This window comes from Cnephaeus nilssonii, assembly GCF_951640355.1.
Source record: "Cnephaeus nilssonii genome assembly, chromosome: 17".
Lineage (NCBI taxonomy): Eukaryota > Metazoa > Chordata > Mammalia > Chiroptera > Vespertilionidae > Cnephaeus > Cnephaeus nilssonii.
The window spans coordinates 51,435,598-51,458,899 of NC_137088.1; the positions used below are offsets into that span (position 1 = coordinate 51,435,598).

General features: G+C 42.9%; 1 protein-coding gene across 5 annotated transcripts in view; it reads left to right on the top strand.

The window, feature by feature from the left end:
* LOC307113524 (uncharacterized protein) overlaps window positions 1-23,302 on the top strand; it is a 113,278-nt gene that overhangs the window by 74,346 nt on the left and 15,630 nt on the right. The gene's annotated exons all lie outside the window — the stretch shown is intronic.

Consider the following 23,302-nt stretch of genomic DNA (forward strand, 5'->3'; position numbering starts at 1 on the left):
TTTAAGCAGGGGAGGGCTCATCAGGGTTGCTTTTTTGGAAGTTTGCTCTGCAGTAGCTTAGCGGGTGGGAAACAGGACGGCTTCCTTTCCCTTCAATGCTTCCCTCATCCACCTCTCAAAATATTTAGACTCTTGGAAGCAAACCAGTATAAATGTCCCAAACCATCTTGTCTGTGCCCTCATGGCCTTGGGATACCCACTCCTCCTCATGGGCCCTGAGCTCTGTGAGGACTGGTCCTTCTCCACTCAGGGCCGCCCTGCCCTGCGGTGTAATGTGGGCAGCAGCAGGGGACGTGGGAGGCAGAAGAGGCCGTTTCTGCACTTGGCACGTGCAGCCCCCTCAGCCTGCAGTCAGAAATCTAAGTGGCAGGAATTGGATAAACAGTTTAATTTAATAGTAACAGAATTCTGGGCCCAGCGCAGGGAATCTCATTGCCCTTTTCTCAAAGTGACTTTCCTTCCCATGCAGCAAGGCCATTGGGGATGCGCAGAAAGAGAAGGCATTGATTTTTCCTGGCAAGAAGGTCAGCCTGTAAGAAAGGATTTGAATGGTCATGCTGTGAAGCGGACATGGAAAAGGCTAGATAGATCAGACCTGGGAAGTCAGGAGGAGAAAAAAAAAAGTATTTCCTGTTTATTTCTTTAAGTATGATATGCTTTTACAAAATAATTAATTGTTATCTCTTCTTTTCAAGTTGCAATTAAACAATTTCTTAATGTATTTGGGGCGTTATCTTCTCTTCTTTATTTAAAAGAACAAAACATTCTTGCTAGAGGCATATTTTTGGTTCCTTCACTTACATAGTTACTAAATTTAAAATGTACTAAAACATTTCCAAACTTAAGTTCACAAAAAGTCCTTCTTTGAGACTCTTCAAATCCTTGCCTCCCCAGACAGAGACCTCAGATCCTGAGCTTCTAAGTGCAGACCAGCGCTTGCAGCAATAAGGCAGGCCTCCCACCCAGGTACCTGGTTCAACAATCCCTATCAGTGTCCAATGATAACCACGATATTAGCTGATATGGATTTGACCCTCCCCTGAAGATGGTCCAAGTTCCATTCAGAGGGGACAAATGTCCATTGGCCGCACACCTGGCTGGCACTGGAGGCCAAACTTGTGATTCACTAGAGCAGTTTCCTCAGCACTGGCGGGAGTCCACTACCCCAGTGGTCGGCAAACTCATTAGTCAACAGAGCCAAATATCAACAGTACAATGATTGAAATTTCTTTTGAGAGCCAAATTTTTTAAACTTAAACTTCTTCTAACACCACTTCTTCAAAATAGACTCGCCCAGGCCGTGGTATTTTGTGGAAGAGCCACACTCAAGGGGCCAATGAGTCGCATGTGGCTCGCGAGCCGCGGTTTGCCGACCACTGCACTACCCTATCAGAAGCCAAGAGAGGCAACGTAGTCACAGACAGTTCTCCATTATTCGCTCAGAATTTGGGAAGCAGTGGCAGGAATAACCACACACAGCAGAGCAGCAAAATCCCTTCAGAGATGACTCTACAATAGTTCCCCAGCAACTTCCACCTTCTCCTTTGGACTTCACTTAATGAACTTACACTTCCTGCGCTATTTTGTTCACTAAGCAGCTACCAGTGTAGGGAAGCAATTCAAGTAGGAACAAAGCGGTGCAGAGAAAGTCGATGCAGACGTGAGCCAGTGGCAGCTCCTAACCGAGGCTTGTCCTCTGTCCCCGTTCCCTCCACCTTCTTCCTTCTGCTTCTCTTTCTCTGATCTACATGTGTGTGTGAGGGGGTGAGGGGTGGGGGGAGGAGGGCTCTAGAGAGAGGTCCAGCCAGGACCTTCTTCTTTTCTATGTGATGAAACAATCTTGAAATAATGTCTTCACTGCTGAACAGATTTGAGAACTCAGGATCTGAAGTGAGACGCACAGAAATGGGTCTCCCAAGTCCCAGCGTACAAGCTCAAGTGAACCTATGAACCTTGGCAAGTGATTCCCGTCTGCGCCTTCCTGCTATCACCTGCAGCATGGTAAAGGTGCTGGTCCTGACTTCACATGTTGTTGGGATGACTAAGTCAGATAACACAGGAAGTGGTCAGCCCTGTCCCTGGGTGTCATAATTCTGTTACCCAAATGTCTTGCATACAACCAAGTGAGTCATATCATGGTGAGTGTGTTTGCAGAGCTGTGGGCACGGTGCCTGCCACCGGTGTCACCAAGGTGCTCCATCTCTCCCTCCATCAAAGGTTCGCGGGGCTCCTTCCGGGATGAGCCATGGTGGATGACAGCAGATAAGAGGCAAATATGAATAGTTCACAGGGCGGGGACAGAAAGGAGAGGAAAAGAAGTAGGTCGAGGACCAAATTTTAATTCAATCACTAATTATTAAACTCATACCACACTCTAGCACAATGATAGAGTGTAGAAAGTCATGAAGGACACAAGTATGGTATCTGCTCACGGGGACAGAACTCTCATCATTGGGGTTTAGGAAGGATAGGCGAGCGTAGTAAGGATATTAACATACAGAAAGGAAAGCCAGAAAACACTAGGAAGGAGCCAATGGAGATGCAGTGTACCAATTACATACAGTTAAGCATCTATCCTGTGCTTTTAAAATGCCCCTGCTGGAATGGAATGTCCTCTGTCATCTCTGGCTGGTGAAATAGACCAGATACCCACCTCCACTGACGTGTCCTCTGAGAAGTCTTTCAGCATCATTGAAGAGAGAGCGCTCTTCCCTCCGCCCCTCCCCCACTCCCCGCCGGCTCCACCAAGGAGGAGGGATCCCTATGGCACTTACTATAAACTGTGATTAGTTAGCTATGCTGTCTATACTGACACTGATCACACGCCACTTGCAGTCTGTGTGGACACAGGGCTTCTGAAGCGATGGCAGCCACAATGTTGAACCAAAGACTCTCAAATGGCATTTGCCTACCCACCAACCACATGCTTACAAACACAGCTGTATAAAAATTATGAAATCAAGAACTATTTACCTTTTCTTCCCAACACATTACTGCTACATGATTTTGATGGAGACCAAACGAGGAGGCTTGAACATGACACCTGGGGGTGCAGCTGTGTTTCTAAACACCACGCAGGGCTTGACTCATTCAGAGTTTACATTAAATACCTCGCAGTATTAACAAGGTGCAGAGCAAACTGTTTACTGGCGAGGCCTGCGCCTCCAGATAGGATGAACTCTTCTCAGTAGCTTACATTTTACATCGGCAAAGCAAGCAGTCACAGTCAGCACCCGTGGGAGCCTAGAGTCCGTTTATCTTTCTAGGAAACCAGGTATGACCAAGCATCTGAAACCGCTCAAATACCGTCTAGAAACTAGCCAAGTGCTTGGCTTCTGCCAGAGGGAATAGAATCTCAGCTCTCAATTTGCAAACACTAAGGATGTTTGTTTTCATCTCCTCTACCAGGAAGATAGATGCAGTTTACTCATTCAAGAGCATCTTTGGAGGCCATTTATTTGCCTTGACTTCAAATAGAAGCTGCAGAGATGGGCCAATGGTGTTTAAACACTGGGTCCTTTTGGTTAGTGAGCAGCTTAAGGCCATGTGTTCATGTTGTGGGGCATTAATGGGAATTCCCAGGTTCCAATCTAGGAGCCAGGCTGGGTCACCAGAGTCTGGCCACATTTGATGAGGAAAGATAATCTCAAAGGATTTATTTCTATGTCCAGAAAAGGGCATTTGGTTGTGAGCTTCCTTGAAGTTTACCCTTGTAGATGTGGGTGGACCATTAACTAATATAGAGACAGCTAAAAAACCACATAGGCCGGCCGGGTAACTTCTCCTTCCCCTGGGTCTGTCTTACTATTATTTTTTTCTTTTTGATTTAGGAAGATAAAGCCAAAGGGTTCTAGAATTTATGCCTAGTTTCTTAGGCTACCCTGGTGGCATTTACATATAACTGAAAATTGCTATAAATCCTTCTTAATCTTTTTGCTGGTAAATTGCTAGAAAATGCTGGAATGCCTTTTTTTTTTTTTTTTTTTTTTTTTTTTGGTTTGGCCCTAGCTCCATTTGAAATGCCAGACATAGCAAGGCTGAATTTGTTCATGTTCATGTGGGGACAGGGAAGCAGAGGATTTTGTGCAAGGGGTTTGGAAATGGATAAGGTGAGCCGTGGGACATGGGGGCAGGCAGGGCCAAACAAATCCCTCACAAAAGGTAGTTTATTATTTCACCAAATATGCCTTTCAGAAAAAGGCCATTTCTAACCTGCAGCAAGTTACAGCTGAGGGGAGATTGCAAAGATAGGGATGCTTTGTATTTCTAACTCAGGGAACTTGGAGCATCTGATCTTACTGTTAAATTCAGCAAGAAAAAGAAATCCACTATCCAAAGTTAAGATAATTGAAGAGGAAAAAATAGGATGAAGATTATATAAAAACTGCATTCAAAAGGGAGTAATATGATATAGAAGAATTAAATTGAACCTTTATCTCACTTCATATACAAAAATCAATTCAAATAGATTGAGGAATTAAATGCAAAATTGTAAACCACAAAATACTAGAAGAAAACATTGGGAAAAAGCTCCTTAACATTGGCAATTATTTTTTGGACATGACCCCAAAAGCACAGGCAACAAAAGAAGTAACAGATAAACAAATTGCATCAAACATAAAGGCTTCTGCACAGCAAAGGAAATGAAACAACAGGATGAAGAGATAGTCTATGGATTGGGAGAACATATCTGCAAACCATACATATCATAAGGTGTTAATATCCAAAATATATAAGGAACTCAAACAACTCAATAGCAAGAAAACAAATAATTCCGTTAAAAGATGGGCAAGGGATCCGAACAGGCATTTCTCAAAAGAATACATACAAATGGCCAACAGAATTATGAAAAGGGTACTAACATCACTAATCATCAGGAAAATGTAAATCAAAGTCATAATGAGATGTCACCTCACACCTGTTAGATGGTTATCATCAAAGAGACAAAAGATAACCAGTGTTGGTGAGGATGTGGAGAAAAGACAACCCTTGTGCCCTGTTGGTGGGAATGTACATTGGTGCAGGCACTATGGAAAACAGTATGGCGATACCTCAAAAAATAAACAACAATAGAGCTATCATACAATCCAGCAATTCTGTACTGGATATTCTATATAATAAAGAGCTAATATGCTAATTAGACCGAACAGCAGAACGACTGTCCGGATAACCGTCTGGACGACCTTCTGGATGAAGCTGGGGCTGCAAGGGCCGAGGCAGCTGGGGCTGTGAGGGCCAAGTCGCTGTACGAATTTTGTACATCGGGCCTCTAGTTTATATATTAAATGAATCAGAGAGATATCTGCACCCCCATTTTCATTGTAGCATTATTCACAATAGCCAAGGTATGGAAACAACAGAAGTGTCTGTTGATGAATGAATGGCTTGGCCCAGCTCCATTAGAAATGTCAGACCTAGGAGGGCTGAATTTGCTCATGTTCATGTGGGGACAGGGAAGCAGAGGACTTTGTGTGAGGGGTCTGGAAATGGATAAGCTGAGATGTGGGACATAAGGGCAGGCAGGGAGACCAAACATGGAAGCTTAAACATGACACCTGGTGATTATATATATTTCAAGAGGGAAACCCTGCCATTTGCAACAACATGGATGAACCTGGAGGACATTATGCTAAGTGAAATAAGCCAGACAGAGGAAGTCAAATACTGTATGATCTCTCTTCTCTGTGGAACCTAAAAAAATTTTTTTATGAAGGGCAAACTCATAGGAGCAGAGTGTAGAACAGTGGCTACTAGAGTACTAGGGGCTGGGAGGGGCAGTGGAAATAGGGAGATGTTGGTCAAAGGGTATAAATTGCAGTTATGTAGAATGAGTAAGTCCAGAGATCTACTGTAGAGACATGATGACTATACTTATTGAATAATGAAATATGCTGAGAGAGTAAATTCAGGTACACTCAGCACACAAAAAATGGTAGCTATGTGAGAAGGTTATGCTAACTAGCCTGATTATAGCAATCATTTTACTATGTATATGTATAGCAAATCATGTTTATACCTTAAATATATGTAATTTTTATTAAAAAATAAAAAAGGGAGTAATGTGGGATATAGAAAACCTTTAAATGAAATTTACATATGCATATCTATCTATCTATCTACATCTACATATAAATTCTTTAAAGACCTAGATCCAAATCTTTGATCTGCCACCTACTGGATGAGTGACCTTGAGTAACTTATTTCTCTGAACTTCAGTTTTTATTTCTCTAACAGTGCCAACCTCATAGGGTTGGTGTGAAGTTGCTGTTACATACTGTCTGTACCATGCTTGGCATGTACTATATACCTATAAATAATCAGTAGCCTTAAAGTTATATTTAGTATTTTATATTAAGGATGGCAACACAGTTTTATTTCTAGTGTGAACTCTGAGTAATTAGTTACAACTGCTTGGGTGCTATGTTTAGAGTGACTGCGAGACTGGGGCTAGGCTTGGCAGAAAAGTGTACTGGATCAATTTTTGATGTCTGCAGTCGGCACCAAATGGGGAAGTGTATTTGTCAGCCTGAGTCCAGTGAAAAGGTCACAGAGCGTCGGGAGGCCTGGTCTTTCTGCCTCCAGTTACGTGGATAACCTGAGAACAGCTCCATTTCCCTCATTTCCCCCCAAAGTAAAATGAATGAACAGAATTTTATGATCCCTGGGGTCTCTTTGAACCTGAAAATTCTGACTCTAATCTGGAAAATATTGTTACTGCTTCACAGGTTTGGAATGTTAATAATGTTTTAGAAAACATGTTGCATTAAGTACACTTACCCATGAGAAATTGTTCTATGGCCCTGTTTGGAGGAGCTGTCACGATCCCCTAAACCAGGCGTCCTCAAACTACTGCCCGCAGGCCACACGCGGGTGTTTTTGCCGTTTTGTTTTTTTACTTCAAAATAAGATATGTGCAGTGTGCATAGGAATTTGTTCATAGTTTTTTTTTAAACTATAGTCTGGCCCTCCAACAGTCTGAGGGACAGTGAACTGGCCCCCTGTTTAAAAAGTTTGAGGACCCCTGCATGAAAGCAATGTTTGCGGCCTCCTCTTACCTGCTCGTGCTCCTTTCTCAGTCAAAACCTCTCTGGACATCAGTTCCATCACCTGCAAAATGGGAGAAAGACAATGTCTCTTCTCTCCCGACTCTTAGAAACGTGGAGCAAATCAATGAGGTCACGTGTCCTCTGCGCTTTGAACGTGTCAGAAGGCAGATCTTCTGTGGCTCTGAAGTAGGAGTGTTCACATAAAAATGTGGCCCAGAAACTGCTCCCTTGCTATGACGCACATTTACATCCACACGATGAACTACAGTTTTATTACAACAGAGCCATGCTTCCAGGAGGAAAGAGGTTGGGTAAGAAACCCAGACTTGATCGTTTTCATCGGAAGCTGAGCTTCTCTTTTACTTAATGTCAATCCCGAGTGTCCAAGGTTAGAAACGCGATCCAAGCTGAAAGAAGCTTGATGCTGAAGCGTCCGCTCTGCAAACGCAGCCTCCACAGGAGTATCTGTACATCCGCTACTTAAATACAGGGCGGGGCAAAAGCAGGGTTACCGCTGTTCGGATGCAAATCATACAATAATTAATAAATAAGACAAGAACAAACTCTGGTTCGCATCCCCACAACTCTAAACCCATTTTGCCCCACCCTGTATACATAAAACTAGCTTGCTGTTGAAAATATGCAAAAATGAGTCTACATGAAGTTGAAAAATCTTGGCCCCATAAATAGTTATGACAACTGGTCCTAGAGCCAGATTCTGTCCTGTGGATAAAGTCAGAGCTTAAAAGATGCCACAAAGCCAACATTCCAAAGAATGACGGTGGCCAATGGGAAGAAGTGCCCCTTGTAGCAGAGAGATTAGCTGAGATAGGTAAGCAGAGTGAGTTTGCTTCATCCCCATCACTCTGCATCAGCAGAGTGAGTGAGCAAATGGAGAAAACAGAGTTTGCCAGCATTTCCCAGTTTGACTATATTTCTTTTGTGCCTCCGTAACCACAGATTCCAGGCAGTAATGATGACGATAACAGCAATGGCTCTTGCTTGGAGACTTCAGAACAGAACTCTTTCTGTCTCAGTTTCAATTGAGGTGTCAGAATGACAGGTCCAAAATAACACAAATCCACATGCACAGATTCAAAAGGAAGTCCAATACACTCTGACCGAGCACTCTTGGCGGATGGCCCTTTATCCCACCCCACGCCCTGTTTTTGAGGATTCAAAAGAGGCCAGAGTGTGGTGAGTGGGATTGTGAGAACAGAGTGGTGAAGAGGTTTTTAGAGTGACAGTTGGAGCATCCTGTATGACTCCTCATTTTGCTCTGTTTTTGGTGGGTGGAATTCTACCCGTGAACCCAGGGGTCAGGAAACCATGGTCCGCAATTCAGATCTGGCCCACATCTATGGCTGCTTTGGCACCACAAAGGAAAGCTGAGCAGTTTCGACAGACAGGCTCTCTCTCTGAAGTATTTATCGTGTTGGTCTTTACAGAAGAAGTTTGCTGACCCCTGTTCTAATGACAAGCTTGGTGAAAGAAACGCGGTTTTGAGAGGCACTTGGGAAAGTTTGAAATGTGTCCCCTGTGTGTGGGAGACATAGATGACTAGTGTTTTGATTCAGGCCTGAAAAATCTTGACTAAGGGGACTGTGGTCCAGGGACCTCCTCTTTCTAGGGAATCCAAAGGCCAGAGAAGAGCCAACCAGCTACTCTGTGCTGGCATGGGCCTGCGTTTCCGGAATTTGCTGGGGAATGGATACGTGAGAACCTCCCAAGGATCAGATATGGGACATAGGAAAGAGGGTTGACATGGACTCTTCTTAGCTGCCTGGAGGGGACCACGGGAGGAAGTGGTTGGATGTGCCCCACTGGAGGCCTAGGGCTTGACTGAGGAAGGGGTCACAAGGGACCATTTGGAATAGTCTACACTTTGCCTTTCTGCCCAGCTAAGCATGCCTTTCTATCTTGCTATGAGACAGCAGTTAATAAAGAGAAGGTGATAGGGCAGGTGAGAGGTGATGAAGCTTGCCATGCCCTATGCATTCTTTCCAGCTTTCCCAAGATTACCTTCACCAATTCTATTGATTTTTAGAGGAAGGAAGAGGGAGGGAGGGAAAGAGTGAGGGAGGAAGATAGAGACAGGGGTAGGGAGGGAGGGAGAGAGAGAGAGAGAAAACCATGTGAGAGTGAAACATCTATTGACCACCTCCTGCACATCCCTTACTGGGGATCAAGCCTGAAATCCAGGCTTGTGTCCTGACTGGGAATTGAACCAGCAACCTTTCAGTGCACAGGAGGATGGATGCCCAACCAACGGAGCCACAGCAGCCAGGGCAAGTTTAAAGAGCTGGTGAAAAACAGGACTAGACTGTGCATTCTTAATGGCAGAAGCCATGCATTCCCAACACACCACTAACACAATTTAGGGGGTAGTTTCAACGCATGAGACTCTACATTCATATTCTCATTTAATTATTATGACACTCTAGGAGCTTGATATTGATACTGCCATGTTATAGGTGAATTCAGAGTATTGATACTGCCATGTTATAGGTGAATTCAGAGTATTGATACTGCCATGTTATAGGTGAATTCAGAGTATTGATACTGCCATGTTATAGGTGAAGAAACCAAAATTCAGAGTTTCCATGACACTGGTACACCCAGACCTCACAGCAGTGAGTGGCAGAGGGGACAGAGCCCTTTCCCCTGTGATGACAGTGTTCATGAGGCTCTTTTGTTGTAAAGGAACAAGCATTCTCTAGGTTCCCTTAAGAGAGGGGGTTGTGCCTGGCCTGTGTGGCTCAGTAGTTGATCGTTGACCTATGAACCAGAAGGTCACGGTTCGATTCTCTGTCAGGGTACATGCCTGGGTTGCCGGCTCGATCCCCAGTGTGGGTGTGCAGGAGGCATCTGATCAATGATTCGGTCTCATCACTGATGTTTCTATCTCTCTCTCTCCCTCTCCCTTCCTCTCTGAAGTCAATAAAAAAAATATTTAAAAAAAGAGATGGAGACGTATAGCCAGGGCACACATTGCCCTAAGTCACAAGCAGAGGAATTCAAACTCTGCAGGTTCTGAACCCCTGTGCGGAGTGGTCTCACAGTCATTGGTGTGTGGGGCACTTTATAGCCATCCAAGTGATTTCACACATTCCTTCACAGAGTCCTTGCAATAGCCTGGGGAAGCAGGCAAGGAAATCATTGTCCTTATTTTTCAGATGAGTCAACACAGGCCCCCATGCTCAAAAAGCAGCACTCAATGAATATTTGCGGAGTGAATAAATAAATGAGTACGCCTCATCCCTGATGTACATGTACATAGCCAGCTGGTCACTGACCTATGCTTATTTCATTCTTGGACTAGATTACTAGCCATGGATTCCCTGTCTGTGTGTCCCACATTTCCCAGCATGAGGCCCTGTACTGAAGGATCCGCTATGGGTGACAGTGGTGTCTTTGCTGTCCTATAACAGAAGACTCTTCGTTCTAAGCAAATACTAAGTTGCCTTTTGAAGTGACTCAATGCAGTAGAGGTTTCTCTTCTTCAGAGGCCAGGCTTTGGGGAGAACAAAACATGGACATGAAACCTGTTGTTTCCACCTACTTAGTTATGATTCCATGGAGCTAGCACTCAGAGTTTCCAATCCTACTCTGCTCCTGATTGGCCATCGGACTTTGAGGACTAAAAAGTAAATCTACCCAGCCTATCGCAGGTACTTGAGAAATGGTGACCATTTTTATTTAAAGTGGTCAGCTGATGATTCCTCTTCAGATCACAAAGTACAAGATTCAGTTCCCAGGGAAGGGACTAGGCTCTCTATTCTACCCAAGCACCGGGAGGCATGCTCCGTGAGCCTGCTCAGCTGCCCACTCTGAGAACCCTCAGGGGCCACAGTGGAGAACAACAGAAATCTACAAACAAGCCAAGTCAGAGCGTGTCCTAGGGACACAAAGAAGCTATGGTTTCAGTTCCTCATCCAAACCTAGAATTAATTAAGATTTTAAAAAATTTCCACTCTTGTCTTTTCAACTAAATCAGTATTTAAAATATGGCAAACATATTAAGCTCAGAGGATAACTTTTCTTTTACACAGGTATAAACTCAACCATTTTGCTCTTCTCATTGGAAACTGGTGATTACTTTGAAGGATGAAAGATTAGGTGATTAGAGAATGAGACTGGGGGAAAGATTTTTGTTTTTAAAGTTTTCTCTGGACGTGTTTCCTCCCAAACAAATTGAGCTCACTAAATGAATTAGCTTCCACTAAAGCATGACTTTCTAATTCATCAATTAATTCCTCATGGACATAATGACTGTGGCAAAGTGATTTTACTCCATTGATGTAAATTGCTGCTTTGCAAGTGAAAAACAGTTTCTTGTGAAACCACCGATGAGCACCTCCTTTGGAAGTGCCTGCAGTATCTTTTCTCTAAGCAAAAAATTCTGCTTGATGCAAATTCTTGGTGTCATCAGGTTCTTCAGACTAAATTTAATATGATTATAATTTGATCATTTGTGTTTTATTTTCTCTCTATGGCCATCACTCCCAGGCCTACGTGAGTGTCACTGGTAGAGTGTATTGTTTCTATTTCTCAATCATGTCCTCTTCCGGCAGTTTTCTGACCGAACAGTGTGCTTCTTGAAGACAAAAACTTATTTTTACTTTTGATCTATTCCTATCCCTTCATCTAGCACATTCTAGGTAAGCAATGAATGTCCTTTGAAATTCATTGAATGGCTGAGAAAGGCGAACCTTGCCAATCAATGGGTGGCAACCGAAGGGGTATTAGAAAAGAGAATTGAGTGGTAGCACTGTGATATCATAGGGTAATGTGGGCATAGAGGGATGTATCTGGGAAATACACTTCCCCCTAGTTGGAGGTATTTGATCTTCCCTAACCAGGTAGCCCAACTAGAATCCTCCACACTAATATTATATGGTCACAGGCCCCTTTATTTTCTATCATGCCACATTCTGCCTTGAGTGTTTCATGTCATAAAACACATGGTTCGGGAGCCTATGACGAAGTGCAAGATTTCCAGATTCTGCTTCCTCAACTTGCTCCATCATTTCATCTTGTTTCTGTGGCCACATGTCTCCTCCATGAACTGAAGCATCCCTGGTTACGAAACACTTAACAGCCCGCAGGCTGCAGGGCAGGCGTTTGCTTCAAGTCCAAACAAACAGAGATAGAGCTTCTCTCCTCTGGGCACTGGTCTTTACAATAATAGCAGCATGCTGCTCTCGGGCTAATTCTAATCTAAACACCCAATATTTAAAATGACATAAACTGTTTCCCTGGGAGTCTGGAAAGTTTGCAGGAGACCTCACATGGCCCTCCTTGAATACTTCAGTTCCATACTCCCCTTCGTTGTGGGTCATAAATGCTGTTCCTTTGCAAGAGCTGGCTTGGGAGATCATTTGGACTTGATCCTGCTGGCCTGATCCTGCATACTTGGCTGGTCGGGACTTCCTGTCTCTGCGGATGATATTATACAGCAGGAGCAGAGAAGGATTCTTGGTAAATCAGACACCCTGCGCTTGGGCAGTGACAGGGTTCACCAGGAACAGACAGATAGAGATCCACATGGGAGTTTCCCACAGAGGCTCTTGTCCATCCTGGATGATTTGCAGCGACGGAGCTGTGCAGTGCACCTCCTGTAGGGCGGCCCCTCACACGCATTGAGCACTTACTATATGGCAGGCCCTGGGCCAAGCACCGTCCATAAATGATCCCAGGCATTTCCACAACAATCTTAGGAGTTTTCACTGTGTGTCTTTTCCACAGGACGGAACTGAGGTTCAGAAATGATGTTGAGGAAGTTACGAAAAGACAGCATTATCAAGAAAAAAGTAGAGCCCTAGCTGGTTTGGCTCAGTGGATAAAGCGTTGGCCTGCAGACTGAGGGGTCCCAGGTTCGATTCCGGTCAAGGGCATGTACCTTGGTTGCGGGCACATACCCAGTGGGGAGTGTGCAGGAGGCAGCTGATCGATGCTTCTCTCTCATCGATGTTTCTAACTCTCTATCCCTCTCCCTTTCTCTCTGTTAAAAAATCAACAAAATATATTTCAAAAAATTATTAAAAAAAGAAAAAGAAAAAAGTAGAGTCTGTGCTAAGTGAGGATCATTAGTAAGTGTGTTCTACTTGTGGTCCTCAACTACAATTCAGTTCTCCCTGGGGGGAGAGGGCATGCCAGACCCTCCCCTCCATGGGTGGGATGATGAAGCAGAAGGAGAGGTTATAAACGCATAGTCAATATTGTTGGAAACATTTTTAAAAACTTACAATTTTTGTGATACAATTGAGGGAAAGTAAAGTTCCACAAATGTTGCCATATGTCTTAGTAGTGAGAGGGAGGAAGAGGTGAGGCCCCCCCGACACACCCCACCCTCACCCCTAACCAAGGGTGTGTTTCAGAAGCTCTGGGTTTATTAAAAGGGAGCTTGGGTTGTAAATGGTTAAGACACTCCCATCATCACCAACCAAATGAAACTGACAATTACCACATTTCTACTAAAATCTGTCTTTTTACCCTCGTTTCCACTACACAGAGTCAAGTTGCCGAGCAGTGCCCAGTCTTTTATCTGCTCTCTGTGCAGTTCTGGCTGGGTGCAGCTGGGCACTGCACCCAACACATACATTCCCCGCGGCCGCTGTGAAATCCAGCCTGGAAACTAGAGGATTTATGGTCCTAAGAAGCAAAACCAGCGCCGCAAGGCCAAACAAAGATTAGGCAAGAGGGATTGGGGACTGAGAACAGCAGTAAAATGCCTTTTGTTTCCCTTACATGGCTATCTAGGAATTTTTCTCCAATATCGAGATTAGACCAAGAAAACCGTTGCTACCTAGAGTCGGAGGGCCTTTGGGAACTCTTCCTGAGAATCGCTGCATTTACAGTTAGAAAATTAAAGGCTTGACTGGGCCGACCTGAGGATGCAGAGAGGGGGAGACTGAGCCGGGGCTTAGAGCCAGCACACCCCGACTCCAGTCTCTTCCATTACGTTGCTGCCAATGACGGGTGCCCCTCCTTATACTCGACTGAACAACAGACCAGACCGTCTCTCCCTCAGGCTTGTACTATGTTTTTAGTGGATGATGCAGTTTCACAGATGCCTTTTAAACAAGTTTGGGATGTACTGTGTGTGAGATGGCAGAATATTTTTGTTTTAATGCCAAAATGTCCACCTCCTTTCTTATGGGAAAGTAGAGTACCTGACCACAGTGCTCTGACCCCTGGCCTGGAGATGCGCATGTGACTGTGCTAGTGCAATGAGACCCTCCCTGAGATTTGTTTAAACTTGAAGCCTTATTCACTCTGATCCAGGGACCAATAGCACAAGAGCAGTGGGGCTGCTAGTCACCATGAATTTGACTTGGTAAAGAAGGACCCTGGCAAGCACAGAACGAAGCCAGCACTCCGTGTTCGGTGTGTGAGTGTCTACTTCAAATGCCTGCTTTTCATCTTCTTGTGTGACCCGAGGGTGATTACATCACTTCTAGGAGGCTTAGTTTCCTCATCTAAACATGGGAATACCAGGGTGAATGCTAAGTTACATAATGTGTTAAAAGTAGCACTTAGAGTGCCTGAACAAAGCAACACAGAAGAATGGAAGCTAATCAAGGCTGCTGCTATATTTATCTCTATGTATTTTGAATAAGTCTCATGCTGGGTTCTGCCTTCTTGTATTCATTAGCTCTTGACAGAGCTAATCCACAACACTCGCTGTGACTTACATAACAGCTATGCTTTGCTGCACATAGAGTTCTTTATAGTAAACTAGAGGCCCAGTGCACGAGATTCATGCACTCGGCGGGGAGGGGGGGTCCCTCAGCCTGGCGTGCATCCTCTCGCAGTCCGGGAGCCCTCGGGGGATGTCCAACTGATGGCTTAGGCCTGCTTCTTTTTATATATAGGATGGCATCCTAGTAAAAATTCCAGAAAACGTTTTTTGGAAATTGATAAGTTGATTTTAGAATTTACATAAAAATGCCAATGACTAAGAATAGCCAAACAGTTTTGAAAAGCAACAAAGTTGGAAGAGTGACATTACCTGATTTTAAGGCATATTATAATGTGATCACATCAATGTGGTATTGACAAAAGTATTGATATATTAATCAGTGAAGCAGAAGAAAGTCTAGAGATAAACCAATACACCTATGGTCAATTGGATTTGGGCAAAGGTTCCAAAGTAGTTATATGGGGAAGTAAAGTTGTTTTTAATAAGTGATGTGGGAACAACTGGACATTCATATTACAAAATGAATTTTGATATCTATCTCATGCCATATACCAAAATTAATACAAAATAGGTCCTAAGTCTAAATGAAAAAGTCAACACTATAATATTTCTAGACTAAAATATAGGAGAAAAGATTTGTAACTTTGGGGTAGGCAAACATTTCTTAGACTAAACATAAAAGAAAAATGAACAATGGACTTTATCAAAATTAAAAACTTTTGCTTTCCAAAGGATATCATTAGGAAAACCAAAGGGAAAGCTACTTGGGGGAAATGTTATGAATTCATGATTCTGACAGAGCTTTTATATATAATCCAAAATATATTAAGGCCACTTAAATTTTATAATAAGATGCCAAACAATTTGATTAAAAAACAGGCTAAAGACTCACTATCATATTCGACTTGGGGGAATGCACATTAAAACACAAAGAGTGCCACATCATTGCAACAGAATGGCCAACATTCAAATGACCAACAATAGCAAGTATTGGTGAGGATAAGGAGCAACTGGAACTCTCATACATTACAGATCGTTATGTTTTTGGGAAAACAGTTTTTGATATATTTTTTTTATGAAGTTAACAAACACTGTCTGACCAAGCAATTTCTCTCATAGGCATTTACCCAAGAGAAATGAAAACATACGCCCACAAGAATTGAACACAGGTGTCACTGCAGCTATATTCATAATAGGCAACAACTGGAAACAATTCAAATGCCGATCAAAAGATGAGTAAACACACTGTGGTATATCTATAAAATGTTTCATAAAGAGGAGTATTATAAAATATAAAATGGCATATTTATAAAATCTGATATATTATAGAATAAAAATTATAAAACAGAACACTGACCAATAAAGGGAAAGAACTAAAAATGCATGTGATAACATGGATTGATCTCAAAAGCATGCTGAGTGAAAGAAGGCAGACACGAAGAGAACGTGCTATGTGGTCACATTCCAAGTTCTAGAATAGGCAAAGCTAATCTTCACTAATAAAAGAGAAACATGCAAATTGACCATCACTTTGCTACACCCACCAGCCAATCAGGAGTAAGTATGCAAATTAACCCAACAAAGATGGAGGCATCCCTGCCCCCCCAGCGGCTCCAGGCTTCTGGGCAGCATGATTGTAGGCACGGAGTGGCCGGGTGGGGCTGGATGCCTGCTATGAGGGGTGGGGGGAGACGCGGGGGGCAGAGGGAGCTACAGGAGTGGCACTCCTCCCGGAGTGAAGACTGAAGGCCGCGGCCAGAGCCAAGGCCTGGGTCCCGGGTGCCGGAGGAAAACCGGTGCCGGCAGCCAGGGGAAGGAAGGCCTATTGCACGAATCTCTTCGTGCAACGGGCCTCTAGTGTATAATAATAGAAATCAGATCAGCCTTTGTAAGTCTATAATCCTGAGAATTAATAGTTTCTTAATTCTGTACCCTAGACACCTCAGTCACCTCACCCCAGTTCTGGTTTTGTGAAACAAGTGCATTGAGAAGTGAGTTTTTGTTAAAGATGTGGTTTGTAACCCCCTTACTCTCCCCATCCAAGTTATTGTTCATAATCTAGAGGTATCAAAGTTTTATAATAAATAACTGTGAAAAAGTTTGATTGGGATTTTATCTTGAAAATACAATACAACTTATGAAAGCAGTCTTACTTTATGTTTAAGAGAATTTAACTCATAATTCCAATTGTGAGATATGCTTAGAACAATCAAAGCAAGACTCAAGTGCTATGAGTTGTGTCTAATTTTTCTTTAAAAATGGAACTAGATGACATCTTTAGTGTTACTTTTGCATCATGATCATAAAGATCAGTTTGCAAAAATATACAAGGACTTTATTCATTTTCTCTCAAGGACTCCTCCTAAGTTTGATGTTAAAGTGATTCCCTTTTGAGGCATCTATAGTGCCATCTTACTTATAGGCCTTTCTTTTGTTACCAAATAGTCTAATTTTGCCATTTCACCATCTGTCCTTACCTTTGGGAATGATTAGATTCTGCTCAGTTGGTAAATCCCTGTATCTTTTACAAGATTTGTAATTTTACTTGGCTCTCCATTTGTATTGTTTTGGTACTATATTTGGGTGATTTTAAAACAGCTAACAACCTATGAGGTAATGACTGGCAAATACTGTTGACATAGTGAGGGGAGAGAAGCCAAAATTAAAGCAGAAGTTGTTTGAGGGAGACTAGCTTTGAAAGAGGCCATTTCTTTGGGGGACACACATAATAAATACTAAGATAATGGGGACCTCCAATACTTGGAGCATAGTTCCCAGAAACAACAGTGTTCTGAAATCAAGGTGCTTTCTCTAGTAAAGTCAGCTCCACATTTTAATAAATGGATCTGGGGTAACTTCCCATCGATATGGGGAAAAAATGAAATTCAATTTCTATTTCACTCCACATACATACATGAATTGTTCTTGGGTTAAAGAAAAAAGCTAAAGAGAAACTTTAAAATGATTAGAAAAGAATATAGGAGAATATGACATTGAGATAGGGAAGGAGTTCTTAAATAAGATAAAGGCACAAAACAAAGGAAAAAGACTGATGAATATGACTATATTAAATATAATACATGAGTACGTCTTAAATAAAGAATATAAAGGTAAACTAGAGAGAAAAAATTAAAATATCAATAACACGAATAAAAATTGATGTGATATAAAGGATTTCTAGCCCAGCTGGTGTTGCTCAGTGGTTGAGCATCGACCTATGAACCATGGTCACAGATGGATGTTTCTCTCTCTCTTCTTTCTCCCTTCCTCTGTGTAGAAAAGAAAATTGTTCTGCATTTTTTAATGTTTATCTTCTCTTTATAACAAGTGGTGTTTGTTTTCTTTGTTATGAACCTCGGAGGCACAGAATTAGATGAACTATAATCCCTGTTTCATGACACAGTTGTCATTGGTCCTTGAATGACCTACTTTGTTTTGCTAGTTATTTTACACCAGGGGTCCTCAAACTTTTTAAACAGGGGGCCAGTTCACTGTCCCTCAGACCGTTGGAGGGCCAGACTATAGTTTAAAAAAAACTATGAACAAATTCCTATGCACACTGCACATACCTTATTCTGAGTAAAAAAACAAAATGGCAAAAACACCCGCATGTGGCCCGTGGGCCGTAGTTTGAGGACGCCTGTTTTATACCATAATAACCATCCCCAAATCCACCACACAAAACAAAAGCTAAGATCTTACAGTAGCCAACATTTAGCCATATGCTACACTGGTTGTGTTCTTCTGCTTCCTTCCACTTGACCCTGTATACCATGACCATCATTCTCCTGCTTTCTGTTTAAATAGTTGAATTGCCTCTCTATTTCTAACTTTATTAACATTGTGGGAGGTATTTAATAATTGAATTATTTTATAAGTTCTGCCCTTCTTTTTAATTATGTACAATTGCATATTAAAACCGAATAGAGCCCGGCTGGTGTGGCTCAGTGTTGAACATTGACCTGTGAACCAGGAGGTCACGGTTCGATTTTTAGTCAGGGTACATGCCCTAGTTGTGGGCTTGATCTCCAGTGTTGGGTGTGTAGGAGGAAGCTGATCAATGATACCCTCTCATTATTGATGTTTCTATCTCTCTCTGCCCACCCCCTTTCCTCTCTCTGAAATCAATAAAAATCTACTTTAAAAAGCAGAACACAAGACTATATTTCCTTTTACATCAAGATATAATTGACATATAACCTTATATTAGTTCCAGATGTACAACAGAATGACTCAATATCCTATATAATAAAGAGATAATATGCTAATTAGACCAGGTGGCAGAACGACCTTTTGGAACGACCTTCCGGAACGACCAATGGGTGGGGGGCGGGCCAGTGAGCTTGCGCCACCAGGCCAGTCATGTAGGCAGAGGTGGCAGGAAAGGCAGTGGCACGGTCCTGGCACCTCCACAGAGGCAGGACAGGGTGCAACCACAGTGCCTCAACCTCCCACAGCCCCTCTCATGGCCGGCCCGGCCCCCCTCCCCAATCAGGCCCCTCTCCCCAATCAGGCCCCCCCACCAGTGGGCGGGAGGCAGGGCCAGCACTAAGGAGCAGCAAGCTGGCTTCTGGTCGAGCTGCACTTCCCCTCCAACCCCTCTCCCCACCCCCCCACCGTTCAATCAGAAGCCGGGCTCAGGGCTGGCAAGCACAGCCATGGTGGCGGGAGCATCTCCCACCTCCATGGCAGGTGGGCAGTAAGGAGCAAGGGATCCTGGACTGCAAGAGCCCAGACTGCGAGAGGGTGCAGGCTGGGCTGAGCCTCCCCCCTCCCAGTGCACGATTTTCGTGCACTGGGCCTCTAGTTTATATATATTGTGAAGTGATCACCATAAAAGTCTAGTTAACATCTATCATGACATGAATTTTTTTTCGTGTGATAACTTTTAAGATCTACTCTCTCAGCAACTTTCAAATATGTAGTACAGTATTATTAACTACAGTCACCATGCTGTACATTCTATTTTTTTATGTTGGTTATTTTTAACTTTATGAAAAGGACATCACACTTGGGGACTATTATCACTTACTATCATGTTGCTAAGAGTCATGATTGTAGTTCTCTTGGTTTGACTGCTGTATTATATTCCATTGATGAATATACCGCAGTTTAATCATCTACTCGCCCACTGATGGGTACTTGGGTTGTCTCCAGGGTTTTACCTTTGTGCACAGTGGTCTCTGACCATTCAAGTACATGTGTCCGGTTGGACATGAGCAAACATTTCACTGGAGTAGAACTGCTGGTTCATAGAGTATGTGAATCTTTAACTCTTGGAGATGACACCAAGTAGAATTCCACGAGATGGCACCAATTTATACTCCTACCAGTAATGCATATTAATTCCTATGGGTCCATATCCTTTCCAATATTTGATATGATCAGCTTTCTTCATTGGGCCATTCAACTATCAGTAAAATGGTATTTCATGTGATCTTTAATTGTGTTTCCCTCATCACTAATAATATTTTTTTCATGCATCTATTGTACATACGTGTTCTCTCTTCTGTGAAACGCTTTTTCCTGTTTTTTGCCCACATTTCTCTTATTTTATTTGTGGTATGCTTATTGATTTATAGACATTTTAACATATTTTGATGCCAATTTTTTTGTAGATTGTGTACTTACTGCAGAATATCTTATTGAAGTTGGTAACTTATCTTTATAATATCTTTAAGGTGTCCTAGTGAATAAAAGTTCTTAAGATAACATACGTATGACATTCCACAATACTCAAGTAGACTTCTGGATAGCATGGCAGGGAATAAAATTACCCAGTTTCTTCCCTTGTGAAGTGGATTGTGGTAGAGGTTTAGCTCTTTTGAGTTGTTTGTGAACTAGAACGTAGTGCTACCTCCACTTTCATAAAGTGCTAGGCACATCATAGGCACTCAGCCAAAACTTGCTGGAATGAACTAAAATATACTCTGCAGAAATAGGCACATTAATAAGAGCATCCATCCTCCAAGCTGTTTAAACAGATGGCTTATTTTTGAAAGACAAAAAAAAATAAAATGTAAAGGAAACTAAAGAATAGGATTGATCTCCAGTTGAACCTTATGGTGGTAAGAAAACTGTTTTTGGCAGACTATCTCATGTGGTTAGATTGGGCAATTTCCCCCTTTTCTAGGATTATATTTTGGGGATGCCTTGGTATACGTATTTTTTACTGACTCATCTAAAAGAGACTTTTGCACATAATATGAAAATTATCTTTGGAGCTAAAGAAGGGAAATAAATAATTAAATGCTACTCCTACTTACAGGCCGTCCATGACCTCAGATTGCCCCCAATGGAGCTACCTCTCTCTTTTTCTTCTTCACTCATTAGCTTTCATACAGGCACAAAGCTGGACATATCAATATGCTATTTCATGTGAAATAATAATATAAAAATGCTTCTTTTTAATGTGCTTTATACCTAAAATATGGGGTCAACCAACCTCTCTGAGATTGGCCCTGTGACCCCCATGAGGACCAAGGCCGAGGCAGGAATAAGTTGGGTCCAGGGGGTGGAGTGAAGCTGTCTGTTTTATATTTTACCTGGTAATGTTTCTCAATATGAAAGTTCAGTAGTGTATTTTTAAAATTTTAAAGTATATTATATATAGTTCATAATAGAGACAACTGCATATAAGGAATACTGTTAAGACACGCCGGGTGTACCCATCGTCCAGCTTAAGGAACAACTTTACCAATCCTGCTGTGACTCCCATGCCAATCCTGTCTCCTCATTTATGGATTCATTAAAAAATATTTATTAGAGTGACTATGTGTCTAGCATTGTGCTAAGTACTGCAAAACAGTACAATTTTAAAAAGGAGACAAAAAGCCCTGACTCATGGAGCTTCCGGGAAAGTACAGCAGTGCCCCCTGATCCACTGTTTCGCTTACATGGTCTCAGTTACCTGCGGTCAACCACGGACCGAAAGTATTAAAAGGAAAATTCCAGAAATAGGCAATTCATAAGTTTTAAACCACATGCTGTTCTGAGTAGCGTGATGAAATCTTGTAACTATCCTACTTCATTTCCCTGGGACGCGAATCAGCCCTTTGTCCAGCGTCTCCACACTGTACATGCTTCCTGCCAGTTAGTCACTTAGTAGTCATCTCAGTTATCAGATCAACTGTCATAGTGTCACTGTGATTGTGTACAAGTGAGCCTCATTTTACTTAATAATGGCCCCAAAGTGAAAGAGCAATGATGCTGGTTTCAGATATGCCAAGGAGAAGCCGTGAAGTGCTTCCTTTAAGTGAAAAGGTATGTATCTACAGGGAGAAAAACAGTCTATATAGGGTTTGGTACAATTCATGGTTCCATGGGGGTGTTGGGACATTTGCCCCATGGATAAGGGGGACTATTTTTAATTTGGGGTTCATCATTCCCTTTCTATCTCTCCTAGTTTATATCTATATATCCATATATCTATATGTCCATATATCTATATCTACTAGTATTATCTATATCTAACCTATCTCCAAACAATATATTAGTTTACTATTACACTATCTCATATTCTTCTAAGCCTTGCTTTTTTACTTAATAGTTTTGTGCATAAAATGCTAGTTCATTTATTTTTGGACTTATATTATGTGAATACTGTACAGTGTATCCATTTTTATATTTATGAGATTATCCTTAGATCTTATCTATTGCAAACAATATTACTATGAAATGATACTACAGATAATTTCTGTTATGAGTAGCAATAATTCATTACTGTTTATTGTATAGTTTTTTAATGTATGTATATACCCAATTTATTTATATTTTTTTACTTCAACATTGAGTTATTTCTATATTTGTTTAGTGCCATCCTATCTGATAAAGAGAGAATATGCTAATTGACCATCACTCCATCACAAAGATGGCTGCACCCACAGTTTAGGCCAGGCTCCTTAACGAGCAATCAGCAGGGACCTGAGGCTATGCCCTCCCCTGCCCCGTGGGGCTTGACAGGGGACATCAGGCTGCGTCCCCTACCCAGCAGGGCTTGACAGGGGACTTCAGGCTGTGCCCCCCGCCCCAGCACTGGGCCAGGGGACCTGAGGCTTCGACCCCTGCCTGACTGGGCTTGACAGGGGACCTCAGGCCATGTCCCCCACCCAATGGGGCTTGACTGGGGACCTCAAGGTGCACCCCCAGTACTGGGTCAGGAAAACTCAGGCCGCGCCCCCGCCCAGCGGGGCTTGATAGGGGACCTGAGGCTGCACCCCGCTCCCGGTGCTGGCCTGGGGGACCTGAGGCTGCGCCTCCCCCCGCCTAATGGGGCTTGACAGGGGACCTCAGGCCATGTTCCCCACCCAGCGGGGCTTGATGGAGGACCTCAAGGCATGCCCCCCACCCTAGTCTGGGTTGGGGGACCTCAGGTCATGCCCCCCGTCCTGCTCTGCAGGGCTTGACAAGGGTGGGACTGGCCGGGTCTGGATCTAGCCCAATGGGGGGGCCGGCCGGGTCTGGGTCTTATGGAATTTTGAGTTGCATGCGGGGACTTGACTCTGACAGGTGAGCCCCAGACTCTGACAGGAGGAAGGTTTTCATATACATT